This window comes from Chiloscyllium punctatum, chromosome 2 (genome assembly GCF_047496795.1).
Source record: "Chiloscyllium punctatum isolate Juve2018m chromosome 2, sChiPun1.3, whole genome shotgun sequence".
In the NCBI taxonomy this organism is placed as follows: domain Eukaryota; kingdom Metazoa; phylum Chordata; class Chondrichthyes; order Orectolobiformes; family Hemiscylliidae; genus Chiloscyllium; species Chiloscyllium punctatum.
In genome coordinates this window covers 22,590,862-22,611,827 of record NC_092740.1, presented here as the reverse complement: position 1 = coordinate 22,611,827, position 20,966 = coordinate 22,590,862, and the positions used below count along the sequence as shown (strand labels likewise).

At 39.7% G+C, this 20,966-nt stretch overlaps 1 protein-coding gene across 3 annotated transcripts in view; it reads left to right on the top strand.

Moving 5' to 3' along the window:
• Window positions 1–20,966, top strand: part of fbxo8 (F-box protein 8) — a 58,514-nt gene that overhangs the window by 1,623 nt on the left and 35,925 nt on the right. The window contains exon 2 of one of the 3 annotated variants that reach the window (XM_072594569.1): window positions 700–803. The exons of 1 other annotated variant lie outside the window; for it this stretch is intronic. The gene's annotated coding sequence lies outside the window, so the exon portion shown is untranslated. Of the gene's footprint in view, window positions 1–699; window positions 804–5,594; window positions 5,714–20,966 lie in introns of those variants that run through there. One more of the 3 variants, XM_072594570.1, reaches the window with a different exon arrangement.

The following is a 20,966-nucleotide window of genomic DNA, read 5'->3' as shown; positions in this document are numbered from 1 at the left end:
GTTTTTGTCTGTCTGGATCCTTCATTAAACTAAAGTTATGATATGGAGGTGCCGATTGTTGGACTGGGTTGGACAAAATTACAAATCACACAACGCCAGGTTATTGTCCAGCAAGTTTATTTTAAAGTACAAGCTTTCAGAGCGTGATTCCTTTGCCAGGTAGCTAGTGGGGCAGGATCATCGGACTCAGAATTTATAGTAAAAGATCAAAGTGTCATACAACTGATGTGATGTATTGAACAAACCTGGATTTTAATCTTTAATCACGTGGAATGAGGATGCACGTTTTGATTGATTAATGTGTAAATCCCAGAACTTCTCAAGTCACAACCCCGAGATAACTTAATGTTTTATCAATTTTTTTAAAAAAGGTGACCCCTCAGCTCAGACAATGCATTCAAGGTGTGAGGTTAGAGTTTGTCTGTATCTCAACCTTGAGTCAGACTATTTCTATTACCCAAGTAAGAATTTATAAAATGTCATATGGACTGACTGCTACAGATTGTGTGTCTTTTTGAACAAAATAAAATGTATCTGCAAATAAAAATGTGCAAATGCAAATTCACCCATAGACTTGTGTGTGAGTGTGAGAGAGGAAGAGAGAGAGAGAGAGAGAGAGAGGAACCATGCAACAATTGCCAGACAGGGATGTTCCTTTCCAGCAGGGGAGCACTTATCTTCTGGATGACTGTCTTCCAGGGCGGACTTCAGGATACATAACAATGCAGATTTGCTGAGCAGAGGCTGATAGTCAAATTAGGTACCCATGAGGACAGTCTCAACCGGGATCTTGGTGACTACAGGTAACTCCACCACGCTATACACTGTATTGCATATGCACATGGTATCTAATGCAAAGTGGCAAGTTGGATCCACAATTGGCTGAGGTGCAGGAAGCAGACTATGATGGTAGAGGGATATTTCTGTGTCTGCAAGTCTGTTTCCAGTGGGTTCCATAGCTTCAACATTAAGACCCTTGCTGTTTTGTGCTGTACGTGAATGATTTGGACTTAAAGTTTGTGAGAAGATTTGTAGCTCGGGTGCTCGTTGTTGTGGTTCTGTTCGCCGAGCTGGGAATTTTGTGTTGCAGACGTTTCGTCCCCTGTCTAGGTGACATCCTCAGTGCTTGGGAGCCTCCTGTGAAGCGCTTCTGTGATGTTTCCTCCGGCATTTATAGTCGTTTGAATCTGCCGCTTCCGGTTGTCAGTTCCAGCTGTCCATTGCAGTGGTCGGTATATAGGGTCCAGGTCGATGTGCTTATTGATTGAATCTGTGGATGAGTGCCATGCCTCTAGGAATTCCCTGGCTGTTCTCTGTTTGGCTTGTCCTATAATAGTAGTGTTGTCCCAGTCGAATTCATGTTGCTTGTCATCTGCGTGTGTGGCTACTAAGAATAGCTGGTCGTGTCGTTTCGTGGCTAGTTGGTGTTCATGGATGCGGATCGTTAGCTGTCTTCCTGCTTGTCCTATGTAGTGTTTTGTGCAGTCCTTGCATGGGAATTTGTACACTACATTGGTTTTGCTCATGCTGGGTAATGTAGTGTACAAATTCCCATGCAAGGACTGCCCAAAACACTACATAGGACAAACAGGAAGACAGCTAACGATCCGCATCCAGGAATACCAACTAGCCACGAAACGACACGACTAGCTATCCTTAGTAGCCACACATGCAGATGACAAGCAACATGAATTCAACTGGGACAACACTACTATTATAGGACAAGCCAAACCAAGAGCAACCAGGGAATTCCTAGAGGCATGGCACTCATCCACAGATTCAATCAATAAGCACATCGACCTGGACCCTATATACCGATCACTGCAACGGACAGCTGGAACTGACAACCGGAAGCGTCATATTCAAACGACTATAAATGCCAGAGGAAACATCACAGAAGCGCTTCACAGGAAGCTCCCAAGCACTGAGGATGTCACCTAGATAGGGGACGAAACGTCTGCAACATAAGTTCCCAGCTCGGCGAACAGAACCACAACAACGATTTGGACTTAAGTGTTTGGGGTATCATGAATGACCTGAAAATTGATAGTGTGGTAAATTAGTGAGGAAGCTATCTGGAAACTGCAGGAGGATATAAATGGTTTGATCAGGTGGTAGAGCAGTGGAAGATTACATTCAACACAGAAAAGTTTGAGATAAATGCATTTTCTCAGTGCTAACAAAGCAAGGGAATATGCTGTGAATGGTAGGACCCAGGAACGATTGATAGTCAGAGGAACTTTAGTCTGTAAATGCCCAGATCCATGAAGGTAGCAGGGCGGGTTGATAAACGAATTAAGGCAAATGGGACGCTTGCCTTCATGAGCCATTATGTGAATACAAGAGCCTGGAAATTATGCTGGAACTGTAGAAAGCGCTCATTTGGAAACAACCGTAGTATATGGCAATTCTGTTCACCATATCATAAGAAGGATGTGAATGCACTATAAAGGGTCTAGAGGAGATTTTATCAAGATGCTGATTGCATTGGAGGGCCTAATTTAGGAGGAAGGATTGGATAAGCTTTTCATGGAGGATCAAAGATTGAGAGTGAACCTGATAGAAATCTATAAGTTAGGGGATAGATAAGGTGAATAAGAAAGCAATTTTTTCATTAGTAGAGCAGTCAGTAACCATGGGCATAGTTTTAAGATTGGAGATGGAAGGCTAAGAAGCGTGTTAAGCGTTTTTCACTCCAATGGGAGTCTGGAATTCCCTGCCTGAAAGAGTGCTTGAGTCAGAAAGTCTTGTAACATTGAGCAGTATTTAGATATTCACTTGTGTCACTGTGGCTTCCACTGCCTATGAGCAAAAAACTGAAAAATGGGATTAGTATAGTCTGATGTTTGGAGGCCAGTGCGATTACAATGGTTTGAATTTACTCCTTCTGTCCTGTAAATGGCTGTGAGCCGATGAGATTGAGTCCCTGCTTAGTCAAGAATCTAAGATTATCAGGGTACTCGGATGTGGGTTTGTTTTTGCCATCAGATCAACAATGATCTTATTAAATTGCAAAGCAGAATAGAAGGTACTAAATGATTCTTCATATAGTTATATGCTCTTGCCAGTGCCATTTTCAATGAATGCAGTGATGAATGTGTTGTACCAGAGTGTGAAGACAGCAAATTTGATTGGTTGTAAGATGCATTCATTGTGGTTAAAAGTATCTTTGTGGAATTAATTATTCACTAAACCTTGCCACGTAAATTTCATATAGATTGCTGATGTTACATTTTCATTTACATTTCAAAATCATGGCCACCCATACCAATGCTTCACATTTTACATTTCACAAACAAGTCAACCCTCTTTGGAGGGCTCAATAGTTGACTTATCTAGTGCAGTAGTTTGTGCATGACCTTCTGGGATGATCAAATATGTGGTTGTGGCTGTTTCAGTTACAGAATCTCCTTTCCATAATCACTCGCTCCCAACAGCATTACTTCTTCTGTCTCAATTTACAGTAAATTGGATTGAATCATTGATAGCAACCTGCTCTGGGATGACAATGATTCTTTAGTTTATAGTTTTCACACCCCTTTTGCTCCCACTTTGGCAAATCCCTTCTGGTGCTATAACATAAAAAATCTTCACTTTGAAACATAAGCTAACACCTGTCTTACCTAATAATATGGTGGTTATGTGTTTCGCCACTCAATAAAATGTTAGTAAAGACAATTAGCAAAACAAAAGTTGACGACTTTTATTTGTACAGTGCATTGCCGTGATCTTTAACGTACAGTATGAAAGAGTGGTGAATTCTAATTCAATAGATGTTTTCAATGCAGAGGCAAATAAATGTGCTTGAAATCAAAATCAAAAATTCGGGGCATTTTGGGGGCAGACAGGGGAATGGAACTGACTGCAAAATGAAATTGCTGACAGACACAATGGACTAACTGGACTACTGTGCTGGTTTGTTCCTTTATATGTGACAGCTCCTTGGAAAATAATTTGCTAAAATGTTTCTCCTAATTCACATTTCTGCTGCCTTAGTAGCATGTTTGATTTGTTTCAGCCTACAAGGCATACACGACTGGGGAATTTTGCTCCTGCAAGTTTTGTGATTCACTTGTACTTTTTGTGTCTCTGTCTCCTGTGAAGAACTCTGACAGATGTAATGCATTTGCTGTACTAGAAAGTTGAAAATCACACAGCACCAGGTTATAGTCCAACAGGTTTAATTGGAAGCACACTAGCTTTTGGAGTGCCACTCCTTCATTAGGTGGTTGTGGAGGATACAATTGTAAGGCACAGAATTTACAGCAAAAAATTTAGTGTGATGCAACTGAAATTATACATTGGAAAATGCCTTGATTGTCTGTGAGTCTTTCATCTGTTCGATTACCATGATAGTTTCACTTCTTTCATGTGTAAATGACAAAACCTTTTTTAAAAGTTGCATTCTCAGGTTAACTGTAACAATTGCCGTTAGCTAGACAATATGTTGAAGGTGTTAGCCCCCTGTGTTCTCTGTCTATGCCATGATGTTTAGATTGTTATCTCACTTTTTAGATTAGAATCAGAGTTTTACATGAATTCATGCAGTTTTTGAGCAAAGTACAATGTAACTCCGAGTACAAATTCACCCCACAAACGTATATGTGTGTGTGCGTGTGTCTGTCTGTCTGGTTTGGGGGATTGAGAGTGTAGAGTGTCTTAAGTCTGTGAGGGGGTGTGTGTGTGTGTGTCTCTGTGAGAGAGAGTGTATAAATGTGAGTGTAGGGTGGTCTAAGTCTCTGACAGTAATTTCCATAACGTGCTGTGTTGTGCAACAGGAATAGATTCAACTGGCCTCAAAATTGTACTTCACCTTTAGGACAGAGGCTTGAATTCATTACTGATTGATAGGATTAAAGTTTTTGTTGCTGGCTGTCATGATCTGCAGTGACTAGAACTCAGGCAGTATCAAGCCAGTTCATGGTAAAACTGGATTTGATCTGAGATAGATTGTTATTCACTGTGAATGACCACATGGTATTTGGTACACTAAGTAGAAAGTGTCACTCTGGCACAATAGGAATTATCCTTCTGCAATCAGAGCAGAATAAGCAGAGTTCCACTGTTCAATTGCACTTGACTTTGGTCATGTATTGTCAAAATAAAGCAATTGTGTGTCATTTTTAGTTCCCCAACACTAACATTCCTTATCATTGTATGTTGAATTGAAGGGAATTGTCGTCTCATGGAGTTAACTTGGAAAGGCCACTTTATTATTGACTGTTTTAAGTCCTCAGTAAGGTAGTGGCATTTTCCAAACTGTCAGTACAAAGAGGAAAACCAGCAATTTTATTTTTGCACAAATGTGCACAGAGTAAATTAGCCATCGGGGATTTGGAGGTTGGATAAGCAAAGCTGATAGGTTAGATGAAAGTTGAACGTTGCAGTTTAGGTAGTGAATGCATAAGGTGCACAACAGATGGAGAGGATTACAGAGCTTTAATCTGATTAAGGTGTTCAAATAATATTACAAGATACAACACATTCTTTGCTATGAGATTGAATTACTGTATTGTTTATTATTTCTACCAATTTAATATTTTTATAATTTGATTTTGTTAAAGCAATTCATAGTAATGAATGGATTTATACAGCACCTTATATTAAAGCAGGAAAATATCTCTGTGCTCCTTTGAAGCACAATCAGAGAAAATCTGACATCAACCCACTTAAGGAAATATTGCAGCAAGTGACCTAAGGTTTGGTCAAAGAGGTGAGTTTCAGGGATATCTGAAAGGGGTGAAGGATGGAAAGCACAACGAGGTTTACAGAAAGAAATTCAGCTGAGAATCCACAGATAAAGCATGACTGCAAATGATATTGTGATGAAAATTGGAAATCTGTAAGAGACCACAGTTGGAGGAATTAGGGAGTTTTGGAGAGTTGTGTAGATTGATGTCTTTCAGAACTATGGATGGGTTTGAGAATAAAAGGGTTTGAAAATAAAAATTAGAATTTTAAAGTAGAAACAGTTAATGTAGTTCAGCAAGCACAATGGCAAAGGAGAGTGGATGTGATTGGGATAAGGTCAGTAGACATGTTGAAACATGCACAGATTGCAAGGTGGGAGGTTAGTTCAAATTGTGTTAAAACAGTTGAGTCTAGAGGTAACAGATATGTGGATTAGGGTCTTTTCTCTACTGTACCTTGCAATATATTCACAGAATGCCAAAATGCAAACAAAGGTTAACTTGGCAATATCAGAATATTTCATCGCTACTTAGACTGTGACTATCAAAGAAGATTTGTTTTTCTTATTAGTTTGGGGTTGATTGTTTACCTTAGTGAAACTATGCACAGAAAAATGCAGATGTTTAATTGTACCACCAGAGAATTTATTTAATGAAGTAACTGGAATTAATGCGTGTAAATTGAAAAAAAATAAACTGAATTGCTATCTTATAATAAATTCTAGATTATCACCTGTTAAACTTGCATTGATCATGTCACAATTTTTTGTAACTGAATAAACATTATCTCTTTTGAATTGTATTAAGGTCACTGATGATTTGAAGTGTAAGTTTATGATTGAATCTCACTGATCATCCTTATGCTCCTGCTGTATCACTGTAGTTGTTTTATTCAAATCTCAAATGACATCTTGCATAACTATATCCATGATGCATTGCTCCTCTTTATTGTTCTAAACATTTGACATCATCCTTTTCCTCTGTTCTCCATTGAAATATGACTACTTTGCAATAGCACCCCTTTTGGCTATCCGTTTGTAACCAGAGAATCTCCTTTTGGCTTTTCTTCCAGCTCTGGTGCTGTTCCCTTCAGAAATCCCACCAGGATCGATCCTTGCCCTCTTCCTGTTTCTCATTTACATGCTTCCTCTCAGTGACATTATCCAAAAACATGAGACTGAATCGTAATTCCCAAAAAAAAACAGAACTGGGTTCTGTTGAAATATTTTTCAAACAAAAAGTACCCTCAAGCTGCTGGCTTCTGGATTTTTCAGAGATGCGTCAAGAAAGGTCACCCACACTCACCCAGGAGATAGCTTGCTCAGATCAATATTCTTGCGAGGCTGGTAGCCCTGATTTTCATTCACTGTCTGGGTCTAAATGACTGGTCAGGTTTCACAGACCTCGAGCGGTTAGCAAGTGTGGGAAGTCCAGGATGAGCTTAGTATCAGATTTACGGTAAGCAGTCTCCCTCTCATCTCTTCATCCATCTACATCATTTGCAGTCTGTGGACCCCTCAATCCCTGAAATGCTCCACCCACCTTCCCAGGCTCTCCCAAGTGACAGCAAGCATCTTACTCAACTGAATTTGGGGTGTTTGGTGTTTTTTGGATAGAAATGCCAACCCACCCCCAATCCCACACCCTTCAAAGGAATCGGGACTCAGTTGTGTCTTCGAGGGTGGTTCGCCATTAGCTTCTTGAGGGCAAAACGTGTTAGTTTTGCCAGCACTGCCAAAAGCCCATAAATGAATCAGAAGAAAGCAATTTCTCCGACATTCCACTGTCAAGCCACTGTTTTATAAACTTGCAATCCCCATTCTTTCACCAGTACCAAATCCATCCCCACTTGGCCACTATCTCACACTAAGATTGTGATTTGTGCTTTTCAATGTCCTCTTTGATCCTGACCTGAGCTTCTGACCCCATGTTCTCTTAATCACAAAAAATGTTTAATTCCACCTCCAAAATATGACTTGACTCTACCACAGCCCATTTGCTATTGGAACTCCCATCATGTTTTGGTCCTTTCAGATTTGACTATTCAGTCATACTCCTGGTGCCTTCCATCTCCTATCCTCATTTAAATATGAACTTAATTAAAATTCAGTTACTTAGATTAATTAGTGCAGGTTAGCATATATCACACCTTTTCTCACTGAGTTATCTTGGCTACCTGTCCATTAAAATCCTGATTTTTAAAATCCTCATTCTCACAGCCTGGTCCCATCTACTTTTTAACCACCTATTGCCCTAATTCCTGTTTATACAGCCCATTTAATGTAATTAACTGTCCCAAAGTGATTCATAAGAGCATCGTAACGCCAATTCTGACACTAAGTAAATAAGACTTTAAATCATCGAAATTTTGTTAAATTCTAAATTTTCACGGGATCCAGGTGTTACTGGAAATGTCAACGTTTATCGCCCATTCCAAATTACCCTTGAAGTTGGTAACAAATCATGTTCTTGAATGACCATAGATCTTTAAGTGTGTGTGAACTATCGTGGATTTTGACCCAACGACAGTGAAGGAACGATCAGATAATTCCAAGTCAGGGTGGTGTATGGCTTGGTGCGGAACTTGCAGTATTTGAGGAGCAGGAGAATCGACGTTTTGAGCATAAGCTCTTCATCAGGAATGAGCTGTATTTAAAACTACAACTTGCATTTTACAACGTTTTCTATAACAGCAACACAAAGCCTCACTGTTGATGAAGGGCTTATGCTCGAAACACCGATTTTCCTGCTCCTCGGCTGCTGCCTGACTGGCTGTGCTTTTCCAGCACCATACTCTTCGGGTCTGATCTCCAACATCTGCCGTCATAAGTTTCACCTTGGAGCGGAACTTGTAGCTGATAATCCCGTGCATCTGTGACTTTAGTACTTTTTAGGTGTAATTGTTATGGGTTTGGAAGATGCTGTTACCTGAGCCTTTAAGTTGTTGTAGTGCATCTTGTAGATGGTACAAACTGGGGTCACTATATATTAACGATGGGATTAATGTTTAGGTGGTTGATGGGATGCTAGATAAGTGGTCTGTTTTTCTCCTGGTGGTATTGAGCTATTTGAATGTTCGAGCTGCAGTCAACCAGGCAGATGGAAAGCATTCCGACACACTCCTGACTTAAGCATTATAGGTGAGGGACAAGGCTTGCTCAAAGGAAGGTTTTAAAGGAGTGTCCTAAATGTGAGATAAGGATATGTATAGAAGGAATGCCAAAGCTTGGGACCTAGGTGACTTCAATCCATCTATAAGTCAGCCAGGAGGTGATGCTAGCCATTTCTGTACAGAGCATTCAAGTCATGTTAAGAAAGTGCATGTTTGTACCTTTTGTGAATGTTTGTACGCCCTCCCTGAGTTCATCATTAGACTCTTCTTGCCAGTTTTTTTTAGTTTATTAAATTCAAATTTCATGGTGGCATTTGAACCCAGGTCCCCAGAATATTAACAAAAACAGAAATCACTGGAAAAACTCAGCAGATTTGACGGCATCTGTGGAGAGAAATCAGAGATAGCTTTTCAGGTCCAGTGACCTTTCTTCAGAAACTCTAGAACGTTACCTGGGTCTCTGGATTAATAGGTAAATTGGATGTGGATTCTGGAATGTAGAATGTCGACGAAGGACCATCTTGTGAATTGATTAAATGAATTATGTGCTCATCTTACTTAGTTTGTATGAAGTGGAATCTAAATTCTGATTCAGCTTTTATTTACTTATGTAAACAGAAGGAAGAACGTATGATTGAGCTTCTTTTGGTGCTTTGTCATTGCAAATTTTCAAAAGTGCTTCCTTGTACAGATGAACTTGTTCTATAATGTGACTTGCCACAGTATATCTTATTCACTTGACAACGTTTTTTTAAAAAAAGAGCCACTTTTATTTTCTGAAATAATTTTGCGTACCAGCATACTGATGAACTAACCTTAAAATAAAAAGCTAACACACGTTGGAAGAAGACACGCAGATTATTATCCATAGTTTATGTTCTCCTTTGCTGCTGTACTGTTGCTTTCGGGTTAGATGCGATCAAAGCATACAACCAGGTAGGTTGACTTGAAATGGTTCTGTACACACTTTCCAATGTGACAATGTAGTGTAAACTCAGAGCTGCTCAGGGTCTGGATATTGCCATCTGCATTCTATTAACACAAGATTCTTGCTCCGTTTCAGTACAATAAATCATACTGAGGGTCAGAAAACAACATCGCAGAAGAAGAAGGCCAAGTTTGATCTCCTAAAGCTGTAGTTTATTTTGTTCAATATTATCTGTGCACAGTTCACCTCTTCCTACCCGCACCCCCCTCAAAGAAAATACCATGAGAAGCATTTTGTCATGAAAACTGCATTTTACTATCTAAAATGCATTGGTCACATCTGCCAGATTGAGCATTATTTGACTGTGTAAGCCCATATTTTCCCATGCCTGTTAGGTGCAAAGTACTTGTTTCAACAGTAATTAAGAACAGCAAAAAGGAATGTGGTCTTTGTGTTACTGTTATGGAAAATGTTGTAAAATGCAAGTTGTAGTGTTAAATACCACTAAACATGAAATCACTTTATGATATTATGGACTTCTACATCAGTTTCTTAGGTATCCCAATTTTTATGAACTTTCATAGAAAGGTAATAAGTCCAGATAATTAAGTGCTAAATACTGCTATTCTTTTTACTACTAGTGTGTCCCATAATAATTGTTATAAGAAATCAATTTTTTAGGCTTTGACAATTACTGACACTCCAATGTTAACACTAAAGCAGTAGTTGTGAGACCAGCTGGTGGGCAGTTTAGGCACTGCTTTAGATTTGCACTTGATATAGTGTGACTTCAGCCCTGAAGCAAAGGCAAATTGTAAAAAAGCAGTTCTCAAAACATTACTTATTTTTTAGTTGTTTTAATGTTGGTACAGATTGAACAGTGCCACCCACGCTGTCTTAACTTTAAACTTCACTGTCCTGAGAGGAGAAGTAGGACATGCACATGTAGGACACAGTTATTGAATAGTTTCCTGCCTAGTTGGAAAGTGACATTGACAATCTGCTGTACTGCTTTAGTGTGAATACAGCCTAACCTGATATTACAGGAAGATAAGCATACATGCACTGAATCCATTAAATCTTGTCTTTCATTTTTGGTTTCATTTCATTCTTTCAAAATATAATTGGTAATGTATGTAAAGGTCCCTTTTAACCTATTCCAACTTATTTATCCAGTTTCCCCACACACCATTACATCATCCAAAAATTAAGTGATTCAGTAGTTTGCTCCAGCTAGTATATTTATTAGTTCATTTCAGTTGTGAAACATTCTTTGTGTGATAAGTAGAGTTCTGGCTTTGGTCTTAATTTTATTTAATCCTTTTAATTTTCTTCATAAATTGAGGTAATGTAGGTTGGGAGGAGTTTTGTGTAGAGATTAAATGCCGGTGTGGACCAGTGCTGCCAAATAGCCTTTCTCTGTTTTTTAAGTTCTATGTAACTCAAAAATCTACGCCTGCTGAATATAACTAGACCTATGTGTGTTTATATGTTTGCACAGAATTATTTTAATCTGGTAAAGTGATGGAAGGGAAATCAAATTCCCAGGACCATACAGTAGTTACACAACATTTACATTCATATTTGAACCAAAATAAACTGTTTGTCAGAATTCTTCTAGCCTTTTGAGTGCCTAGTATTTACCTTGTTTGTTCTTTTCAAACAAACATAGAGCGTGTTGGAGAAATTCAGCAGGTCTGGCAGTACCTATGGAAAGAGGAGCAGTTAACATTTTGAGTCTGGTATGACTGTTCTTCAGAACTTAAAAGTTCTGAATCAAACAGGTGCCATACATCGTCATAGAGGATACAAGTTACAATCCAGAAATAACTAGATTAGAGGATGGAATGGAGAAACTTAGCAATGCAATCACCCCAGGGTAGTGGCACTAAGCAAATTGTTGAAGCTGCGGGTTGGCGAGTTGCAGGGTTCTGATGAACCTCACCCTGGTGTCATAAAAGAAATGGCTCATTGTAACAGATGCATTGGTTTTAATTTTTGAAAACGCCCTACGTTTTGGGAAAGCATTTTTATTAGTTTGAAGAACAGCAAATGCAAATCCTTTATTCAAAAGAAACACGTCTGAAAGCAGGAAACTACACGCCAGTTTGCTTAACATCATCTAAGGAAGATATTAAAAGCTGTTATAACTGGGTACTTAAAAAAATTCATTGTAATCAAACAGCATTCTCATGGTTTTATTAAAGGGAAACCATTTAACCAATTTATTGGAGTTCTTTGGGAAAGTAAGCCGTGGATAAAGGCAAACCTATGGACCAACTGTACATGGATTTCCAGAAAGATTTGATAAGATGCCACCTTGAAGATTATTGCAGAAATTACAATCTCAAGATAAAGGGTAGCATATTGTATGGAGGGAAGATTGGCTGGCTGACAAGAAACAGACTGGACATCAATGGGTTGTTTTCTGATTGGCAATATATATGACAAGTAGTGTGCCACAGGGATCAGTGTTGGGGCCTCAACTTCTTACAATTCATGTAAGTAAGATGGATGAAAGCACTGAAGATACTGTTGCTAACTTTGACACAAAGTTAATTAGGAAAGTTCAATTATGGAGTTCAATGTGGTAAGTGTGAGGTGATTCACTTTGGTATGAGTAACAAAAAGATGGGATACTGGGCTAATGGTCGGATACTTGGTAGTGTGGATGAGCAGCGGGATCTTGGTGTCCATGTACACAGATCACTGAAAGTTGCCACCCAGGTAAATAGTGCGGTGAAGAAGGCATATGGCGTACTGGCTTTTATTGGTAGAGGAATTGAGTTCCGGAGTCCTGAGGTCATGTTGCAGTTGTATAAGACTCTGGTGCAGCCTCATCTGGAGTATTCTGTGCAGTTTTGGTCGCCATACTATAGGAAGGATGTGGAGGCACTGGAACGGGTGCAGAGGAGGTTTACCAGGATGTTGCCTGGTATGGTAGAAAGATCGTATGAGGAAAGGCTGAGGCACTTGGGGCTGTTTTCATTGGAGAAAAGAAGGTTTAGGGGTGACTTGATAGAGGTGTACAAGATGATTAGGGGTTTAGATAGGGTTGACCATGAGAACCTTTTTCCACGTATGGAGTCAGCTATTACGAGGGGGCATAGCTTTAAATTAAGGGGTGGTCGGTATAGGACAGATGTTAGGGGTAGATTCTTTACTCAGCGAGTCGTGAGTTCATGGAATGCCCTGCCAGTAGCAGTGGTGGACTCTCCCTCTTTATTGGCATTTAAACGGGCATTGGATAGGCATATGGAGGATAGTGGGCTTTGATCGACGCAACATCGAGGGCCAAAGGGCCTGTACTGCACTGTATTCTTCCATGTTCTATGTTCTAAAGTAAGTTGTAAAGAGATTACAAAGCCAATGAGATTGATAAGTTTCCAGTTAAGTGAGTAGGTAAAGATCTGGCCACATCTGGAAAATGCGATTATGGTCTATTTAGCAGGAAGATTTTTTTAAAAATTATTGAAAGTGGAGTGTGAGATTGCAAAACTGGATGTCCTAGTGCATGAATCATCGTATTGGTTGGCAGGTGCAACATGTAATTAGGAAAGCTGATACAATAAGCAATATCATTCTATGAGGAGTTAAATACAAAATGAAGGTGACTATACTTAAATTATGTGGGACATTGGTGAGACCACATCTGGAATACTGTGCCCAGTATTGGTTTCCTAATTTACAGAAGGAAGTAACTGCACAGAAAGCAGTTCAGAGAAGGTTTACTAAACTAATAGAACCTTACGAGGAAAATATCAGACAGACTAGTCTTGTACTCATAGAACATAGAAAAATACAGCGCAGTACAGGCCCTTCGGCCCTCGATGTTGCGCCGATCAAAGCCCACCTAACCTACACTAACCCACTATCCTCCATATACCTATCCAATGCCCGCTTAAATACCCATAAAGAGGGAGAGTCCACTACTGCTACTGGCAGGGCATTCCATGAACTTACGACTCGCTGAGTGAAGAACCTACCCCTAACATCAGTCCTATATCTACCCCCCCTTAATTTAAAGCTATGCCCCCTTGTAATAGCTGACTCCATACGTGGAAAAAGGTTCTCACTGTCAACCCTATCTAAACCCCTAATCATCTTGTACACCTCTATCAAATCTCCCCTAAACCTTCTTTTCTCCAATGAGCAAAGCCCCAAGTGCCTCAGCCTCTCCTCATACGATCTTCCTACCATGCCAGGCAACATCCTGGTAAACCTCCTCTGCACTCGTTCCAATGCCTCCACACCCTTCCTATAGTATTGTGACCAAAACTGCACAGAATACTCCAGATGAGGCCGCACCAGAGTCTTATACAACTGCAACATGACCTCAGGACTCCGGAACTCAATTCCTCTACCAATAAAGCTCAGTACACCATATGCCTTCTTCACAGCACTATTTACCTGGATGGCAACTTTCAAAGATCTGTGTACATGGACACCAAGATCCCTCTGCTCATCCACACTGCCAAGTAGTCTACCATTAGCCCAGTAATCCATCTTCTTGTTACTCCTACCAAAGTGAATGACTTCACACTTAGCTACATTGAATTCCATTTGCCACCTTACTGCCCAGCTCTGCAACTTATCTATATCGCGCTGTAACCTGCCACATCCTTCTTCGCTGTCCACAACTCCACCGACTTTCGTGTCATCCACAAACTTGCTCACCCAGCCTTCAAGCCCCTCCTCCAGGTCATTTATAAAAATGACAAACAGCAATGGTCCCAAAACAGATCCTTGTGGAACACCGCTAGTAACTGCGCTCCAAGATGAACCTATACCATCAGCTACTACCCTCTGTCTCCTTCCAGCCAGCCAATTCCTAATCCAAACCTCTAATGCACCCTCAATGCCATACCTCCGTAGTTTTTGCATTAGCCTGCCATGGGGTACCTTATCGAACGCCTTGCTAAAATCCATATACACCACATCTACTGCTTTACCCTCGTCCACTTCCTTGGTCACCTTCTCAAAGAATTCAATAAGGTTTGTGAGGCACGACCTGCCCTTCACAAAACCATGCTGACTATCCTTGATCACATTATTCCTATCCAGATGTTCATAAATCCTATCCCTTACAATTCTCTCTAAGACTTTGCCCACAACAGAAGTGAGACTCACTGGCCTATAGTTACTCGGGCTATCCCTGCTCCCCTTCTTGAACAAGGGGAACACATTCGCTATCCTCCAGTCTTCTAGCACTATTCCCGTAGACAACGACGACATAAAAATCAAGGCCAATGGCTCCGCTATCTCCTCCCTAGCTTCCCAGAGGATCCTAGGATAAATGCCATCAGGCCCAGGGGACTTATCTATTTTCATCCTTTCCAGTATTCCCCAGACCTCTTCCCTACGTACCTCAAGGCCATCCATTCTAATCACTTGTGACTCAATATTCACATCAGCAACAGTGTCCTGTTCCTGAATGAATACTGACGAAAAGTATTGATTTAGTGTCTCACCAATCTCCTCCGCCTCCACAACTTCCCACTACAATCCTTGTCTGGACTGATACCTACCCTAGTCACTGGACTTAAATAGAAATTATTTGATTGAAAGACAAGATCTTTCAGAGCCTTAACACAATCGATGTGGAAAGAATGTTTCCTCTTGTGGGAGAATTTAGAACTAGGAGTCACTATTTGAAAATAATTGCCCATTTAATTAAGCTGAGGAGAATTTTATTTTCTTTCGAAGTCATGAATCTTTGGCACATTTTTCCTCAAAAGCCAATGGAACAAGTGTTCTTCAATATTTCTAACCAACAGTAAAGAGATTGATAATCTTTCACCTCTTTCCTCATCAAAGTGTGTGGAATAATCTGATCCACTGTGATCTTATTGAATGGTGGAGTAGATTCAGGGACCAAGTGCCTACTCCTGATTCTAATTCATTTGTTTGTATGCATATATTAAAATAATACTTTTTGAGAGTTTGTAGGCGGGTGCTCAGTGGTGTACATGATAGCAACACTTGAGATGCATATGTCAAAAAGTGCTGCATTGGCTTTGAGACTGGCAATAGAATCCAGGCAGGATCTTGGATCCGTTATTTGGACACTTGGGACAGTGTGACCAACAAATCTGAATTTTCCAGGATTGTTCCATAAAGAGATACAGTTTGTAAGTTTGCAGATGACCCCAAAATTGGAGGTGTAGTGGACAGTGAAGAGGGTTACCTCAGATGACAACAGGATCTTGACCAGATGAGCCAATGGACCAGGAAGTGGCAGGTGGAGTTTAATTCAGATAAATGTGAGGTGCTGCATTTTGGGAAAGCAAATCTTAGCTGGACTTATACACTTAATGGTAAGGTCCTAGGGATGTTGCTGAACAAAGAGACCTTGGAGTGCAGGTTCATAGCTACTTGAAAGTGGAGTCGCAGGTAGTTAGGATAGTGAAGAAGGCGTTTGGTATTCTTTCTTTTATTGGTCAGAGTATTGAGTACAGGAGTTGGGAGGTCACGTTGCGGCTGTACAGGACATTGGTTAGGCCACTTTTGGAACATTGTATGTGATTCTGGTCTCCTTCCTATTGGAAAGATGTTGTGAATCTTGAAAGGGTTCAGAAAGGTTGCCAGGGTTGGAGGATCTGAGCTATAGGGAGAGGCTGAACAAGCTGGGGCTGTTTTCCCTGGACCATCAGAGGCTGAGGGGTGACCTTAGAGGTTTACAAAATTATGAGAGGCATGGATAGGATAAATAGGCAAAGTCGTTTCCCTGGGGTGGGGGAGTCCAGAACTAGAGGTCATAGGTTTAGGGTGAGAGGGGAAAGAGACCTAAGGGGCAACGTTTTCACACAGAGGGTGGTCCATGTATGGAATGAGCTGCCAGAGGAAGTGGTGGAGGCTGGTACAGTTGCAACATTTAAGAGGCATTTGGATGGGTATACGAATAGAAGGGTTAGGAAGGATATGGGCCGGGTGCTGGCAGGTGGGACTAGATTGGGTTGGGATATCTGGTTGGCATGGACGGGTTGGGCGGAAGGGTCTGTTTCCATGCTGTACATCTCTCTGATTCTATTTGAGGCCTGTGTTCTGGGTTCAGTTTTGCCAGTGGAACTCCCACCCTCACCCCCAACTCTAACAGCTCCTACATCACCCCCCACTTGCTCTGACAGGCACAGCTATTTCCACCACCACCACCCCTCAAACAAAAAAGAAAATTCCCACTTTTCCAATTCTAACAGGGAAACACCCCTCTCCACTGGTCAGATCTCCCTTAAATTAATTACCCAAGAGTTGGTCTCTCTTGGGATAGAAATTTGTCTGGGCCAGTCTTTGGCTGTGGAGAGACCTCTGCAACTCGTTTCGATAGGCATTAGTTAATCTGCAAGCCAGAATAAATTGCCATCCCCTCTAAGCCTTTCACTTCTCCAGTTCATTAAAAGCTACCTTGGAATCTGACCAAAAGTGTAGTTACCCATCCTGCTTGCTCAGCGTTCTCCTTTATTTATTGGGTCTACTTTTAAAGATTCTGTGTTAATGTAAATTATTTTTGATATTTGTATGGATTATGAAATAAAACACTTAGATAACACAATAGATATATTGTGTGACAGCAGCCTTTTGGGAATATTTCATGTGAACTAATACAAATTGCTGAACTTCCTTGGTCATTAGTCTCTGTATAGGTGGTCTTGCACATTAGCTTCACTATAAAGTAAACTTGGGTGGTACCATTTTATTCCACAGGTATATTTGTGTCCGTTGTTTTTTGTATTTGAGTTGAATTATAGGAGCATTTCTGATGCTAATGAAATTAAATCCTACCTGCCTCCTACAAACTCTTCCTGCTGCAATCTTTGCCTTAAGTAATGATTTCTTTTGTAGGACTTTTGAAGCCAGGATTTCGGCTTCAGTTTCAATGAAGCCTTGAGGCTCTGAGACTGTTGCAGCCTATTAGTCCTATTTGTACTTTGAACTTGGTATTCAGCAAGGCCTGACATTCTCTAATTAGCTTCCTAGGCAGAACTTCACAATGATGATGAAGTGCTATGTGGAAATTCTTAGCAGATGGGGAGAAGTATACAAAGTTTTGAACTAACCTCAGCAGTAAGTTTGCAAGCTTAATTGAAACTAACTACTTATGACATCACAATTAACTTATGGATTTTTATTGATTTGCAATGGGTAAACTATTGCAATTTTTAGTTTTCCAACAATTTCTATTTAATACTAACAATCGCTTCTTCAGTATCTATTTCTGTGCAATTTCAGCTATTAAATGAACTTGTATGCCAGAAACTTAAGCTTTCAAGTAGCTGTTTCGCACTGTCAATGTAAGTAAGCCCTGATTACCATAGAGGGAACATTTGCAGCTTTGTCCCCAGATCATTGTCATGTTAATTGCTCTTGGTAAAAATTACAGACAAATCTCACCATTTTGTATATGCTTGAAATGACTTAATTTCTCTGCCCCCACCAGCAACCCCCACATCAAAGTATTAAATACAAATGTACAACCCTTCTGTTTAATTTCTTGTAAAAAGAGGTTTTCTCTTTAAAAATTCACCTAATTATACAAGTTTCCTCTAGGATTGCATGGTGCTGTGATGTTTTGTAAGAGGCAGGCCTACTTTTGTAATTTAAAAAACAACAAGTTTCTGATGTCACTGTTAATTTAGGAAAAGATCCCAGTAGAAGGTGGGAAAATCTCATCAAATTAGATTTCACATTTGGCTTTAAAATCCAAACTCAGCCCCTGATTAAAGTGTCTTAGTCTCTTGTAAATTCCAAGGTCTAACAGATCATCTAAGCCAACAGTTCATTACAGTACTGAGTACTGTGCTGTTGGAAATGCCATCTTTCAGCTGAGCTGTTACATCAAGCCTCCAGCCCCCACAAGTGGCTATAAATGATCCCATGCCAGTACTTTATAGAGTTGAGGAGTTCTTACTGTTTTTTGGTCAATATTCATCTCTCATACAATATTATTTGGTTATTAGAAATAATATTCCACCCATCTTTCTGTATCTCTTTGAATCCATTTATCTTACCCCTCTGCGTTAGTCAGGTTATTCATATCCAAATTTTCTGAGTTGCATCTTCTTCAGTTTCATTCTTAACCTTTGGCAGATTTTCACTATTAGCTTTGATCTTCTGCCTTTTGAAAAATGAAGAGAACTATAAGTCTTTTATTCCACAATTTGAGCTGAACACGAATATTGACTGAAGAGCTTATGGCACATTGCCTGGACGCGCAAAGCATAGATGAAAAACTCCAATATTAAGAAGATGAGGGATAAAGCCTTTTAGTGCAATTGGCTGCACTGTAAAATGGAAACAGGGGTTCCAGATATCTGAAGCACAAATTGCTTTTCTGATATCAGAAATCAAACTTGAGAAACAATTATATTTGATACCATGAACTAAAGGTAGACATTAAATATTCCAAATATTAATTTGCATTAACTAAAAATTATAATGGATAAAACTGAAAATCTGCTGATCTGTGGGATATTATGTAATGTTATACCTGTGATCAATCTGATCTATTAGGTAGTATTAGTGTTTCAATATTGTAACTTATCATAAAGGTTAGAAATCCTGAACCTCTTTTCATTTATATATACTCCATGTAAAAGTCAAATTTTTAGACTATTTTAAAGGGTCGACTAATACACGGGCACTAGTTTTGAGGGGCTGAAATTCATGCTGCAGTTTGAAATACTGTATTATTAGCAGAAGTCTATTTGATTGCTCAACTAATCCCAGGTAAAGAAGAAAAACAATGACATTAAAGGTAATTACCAGATAAAAGCAAGAGAAACAAGAATGAATTGCAGTAGGTAAGTTTTATTTATACATACCGGTACGAAAATTTAACATGTCAAAGAATCATTGAAATCCTGCAAAATCATGCTATTCAGTATCGTCATGGCCTGGTGTAATGGCACACTTAAAATGAAACATTTATTAAATTCCAAACATGTAACCGTCTTGAACTCTCCCGCCAAACTCTTCTGTTTCCCTTCCATTTACTCTTGTATGTTATGAACCTCAGTAGCATTAACAAATTTGTCAAAGAATTAAAGGTTTACGTAGCTACTATATCTCACTTTTTTTCAGGTATAATGACACAATTAAAATGATTAACTTTTAACTTTTGGACGTATAGTGAACAAAGTGTGATAAGTACCCATAAACTGAGTACCAGTCTAAATGTACGAATGACTCAATCAATCAAAACATGCTGTAGTAAACCAAGTGGGCTACCGGTAAGTAGAGTTATGAATGAATGTACAGAGATGCAGTATAGTAAACAAAGAGCGATGAGTAGAATTACGGGTATGAATGAATGAATGTGATTTTGTTTATGTGGGTTAATGGGAAGAGGTTTATAATGCATTATAGTAGGGTTGACTTTGACACGAAATATAGAAAATACAAGATTTTGTGACCAAAAATAAGGGGTCAACTTTTACATGAGATCGGTCTTTTACATGAGTACATATGGTACTCCTACTGCAATTTTTGTATTCTGAAACATATTTCCTGCAGTGTTGGCACACATTTAATGAATTCCTTAAACACAGCAGAATGCAAAGTTGAATTTGAGCACATTATGCCATCACTCTATTGTTCACCCCACAACTTATTTGTATATAACACAATACACTGAGCAAGAGGCATCGGCTGAGCTAGCAGAACAGTTCCACAGAGGAACTGCAAAACAATCAACAAAAATTTTAATTAATCTGAAAGGTTTAAAGCCAACATAAGGTCAGAACATTTTGAAGAAATGAGGCACAGGAGCTTTACATTGTTGAAGGATTTGTGCCCTTTCCAGATGTGCTGGTTAATACAATTTTCTTGCCTTGTGGAACAAAATTGCCTGTGCATTAGCTGTAGTTCATACTTTTGATTACCATTGCAGCAGAACTAATGTCTGAGGTGTTTTATTTCCGAGTCGCCATTCAGGTCCCACTGTCCAACTTCCCACTTTTTTTTGAAAATGGATAATCAGCTCAATTTGAGCCCCAATAGATCTATTACATGTTGGACATGCATACTGTTTGGTGTAGAAGAGGTGTTAGCAGCTCTGGACAGGTGAAGGTCACATTTCCAGCTTGTTATTGTGAATCTGATTTATTCAACCGCTTCAAAGACCCTGGAGAGATTTTAGACGGACTCTCTGCATCATTTGGGAAAACAGGCATACCAACATCCACATCCTTAGAAGAGCCAGTAGCACCAGCATGAAGTCCATGACCATCCAAAACCAACT